This window comes from Symphodus melops (genome assembly GCF_947650265.1).
Source record: "Symphodus melops genome assembly, chromosome: 14".
NCBI lineage: Eukaryota > Metazoa > Chordata > Actinopteri > Labriformes > Labridae > Symphodus > Symphodus melops.
The window spans coordinates 10528323-10531201 of record NC_136704.1 but is presented as its reverse complement, the minus strand read 5'-3'; positions in this window follow the sequence as shown (position 1 = coordinate 10531201).

Below are 2879 nucleotides of genomic sequence, written 5' to 3'. Positions count from 1 at the left end.
ACAGACAGACAGACAGACAGACAGACAGACAGACAGACAGACAGACAGACAGACGAGAAAAAAATTAAAGAGAAAAAAAGTGAGAAATCAAGTGAGAAAAAACAGAGAAAAAAACAGAGAAAAAAATTTAGAAAAAAAGAGACAAAAAAAGAGACAAAAAATGGAGAGAAAAAAGACAGAAAAATTGGAGAGAAAAAAGACAAAAAATGAAGAAAAAAGACAGAGAAAAAAAAGTCAGTCAGTCAGTCAAGAAAAAAAAACTAGAGACAAAAAAAGTGAGAAAAGTCAGTCAGTCAGTCAGTCAGACAGACAAAGGAGAAAAAAACTAAAGAGAAAAAAACAGAGAAAAAAGTGAGAAATCAAGTGAGAAAAAAACAGAGAAAAAAATTTAGAAAAAAAAGAGAAAAAATGGAGAGAAACAAGACAGAAAAAAATGACAAAAAATGGAGAAAAAAGACAGAGAAAAAAAAGTCAGTCAGTCGAGAAAAAAAACTAGAGAGAAAAAAAGTGAGAAAAGTCAGTCAGTCAGTCAGTCAGTCAGTCAGTCAGTCAGTCAGTCAGTCAGTCAGTCAGTCAGTCAGTCAGTCAGTCAGTCAGTCAGTCAGTCAGTCAGTCAGTCAGTCAGTCAGTCAGTCAGTCAGTCAGTCAGTCAGTCAGTCAGTCAGTCAGTCAGTCAGTCAGTCAGTCAGTCAGTCAGTCAGTCAGACAGACAGACAGACAGACAGACAGACAGACAGACAGACAGACAGACAGACAGACAGACAGACAGACAGACAGACAGACAGACAGACAGACAGACAGACAGACAGACAGACAGACAGACAGACAGACAGACAGACAGACAGACAGACAGACAGACAGACAGACAGACAGACAGACGAGAAAAAAATTAAAGAGAAAAAAAGTGAGAAATCAAGTGAGAAAAAACAGAGAAAAAAACAGAGAAAAAAATTTAGAAAAAAAGAGACAAAAAAAGAGACAAAAAATGGAGAGAAAAAAGACAGAAAAATTGGAGAGAAAAAAGACAAAAAATGAAGAAAAAAGACAGAGAAAAAAAAGTCAGTCAGTCAGTCAAGAAAAAAAAACTAGAGACAAAAAAAGTGAGAAAAGTCAGTCAGTCAGACAGACAAAGGAGAAAAAAACTAAAGAGAAAAAAACAGAGAAAAAAGTGAGAAATCAAGTGAGAAAAAAACAGAGAAAAAAATTTAGAAAAAAAAGAGAAAAAATGGAGAGAAACAAGACAGAAAAAAATGACAAAAAATGGAGAAAAAAGACAGAGAAAAAAAAGTCAGTCAGTCGAGAAAAAAAACTAGAGAGAAAAAAAGTGAGAAAAGTCAGTCAGTCAGTCAGTCAGTCAGTCAGTCAGTCAGTCAGTCAGTCAGTCAGTCAGTCAGTCAGTCAGTCAGTCAGTCAGTCAGTCAGTCAGTCAGTCAGTCAGTCAGTCAGTCAGTCAGTCAGTCAGTCAGTCAGTCAGTCAGTCAGTCAGTCAGACAGACAGACAGACAGACAGACAGACAGACAGACAGACAGACAGACAGACAGACAGACAGACAGACAGACAGACAGACAGACAGACAGACAGACAGACAGACAGACAGACAGACAGACAGACAGACAGACAGACAGACAGACAGACAGACAGACAGACAGACAGACAGACAGACAGACAGACAGACAGACAGACAGACAGACAGACAGACAGACAGACAGACGAGAAAAAAATTAAAGAGAAAAAAAGTGAGAAATCAAGTGAGAAAAAACAGAGAAAAAAATAGAGAAAAAAATTTAGAAAAAAAGAGAAAAAAAGAGACAAAAAATGGAGAGAAAAAAGACAGAAAAATTGGAGAGAAAAAAGACGAAAAATGAAGAAAAAAGACAGAGAAAAAAAAGTCAGTCAGTCAGTCAAGAAAAAAAAACTAGAGACAAAAAAAGTGAGAAAAGTCAGTCAGTCAGTCAGTCAGACAGACAAAGGAGAAAAAAACTAAAGAGAAAAAAACAGAGAAAAAATTGAGAAATCAAGTGAGAAAAAAACAGAGAAAAAAATTTAGAAAAAAAAGAGACAAAAAATGGAGAGAAACAAGACAGAAAAAAATGACAAAAAATGGAGAAAAAAGACAGAGAAAAGTCAGTCAGTCAGTCAGTCAGTCAGTCAGTCAGTCAGTCAGTCAGTCAGTCAGTCAGTCAGTCAGTCAGTCAGTCAGTCAGTCAGTCAGTCAGTCAGTCAGTCAGTCAGTCAGTCAGTCAGTCAGTCAGTCAGTCAGTCAGTCAGTCAGTCAGTCAGTCAGTCAGTCAGTCAGTCAGACAGACAGACAGACAGACAGACAGACAGACAGACAGACAGACAGACAGACAGACAGACAGACAGACAGACAGACAGACAGACAGACAGACAGACAGACAGACAGACAGACAGACAGACAGACAGACAGACAGACAGACAGACAGACAGACAGACAGACAGACAGACAGACAGACAGACGAGAAAAAAATTAAAGAGAAAAAAAGTGAGAAATCAAGTGAGAAAAAACAGAGAAAAAAACAGAGAAAAAAATTTAGAAAAAAAGAGACAAAAAAAGAGACAAAAAATGGAGAGAAAAAAGACAGAAAAATTGGAGAGAAAAAAGACAAAAAATGAAGAAAAAAGACAGAGAAAAAAAAGTCAGTCAGTCAGTCAAGAAAAAAAAACTAGAGACAAAAAAAGTGAGAAAAGTCAGTCAGTCAGTCAGTCAGACAGACAAAGGAGAAAAAAACTAAAGAGAAAAAAACAGAGAAAAAAGTGAGAAATCAAGTGAGAAAAAAACAGAGAAAAAAATTTAGAAAAAAAAGAGAAAAAATGGAGAGAAACAAGACAGAAAAAAATGACAAAAAATGGAGAAAAA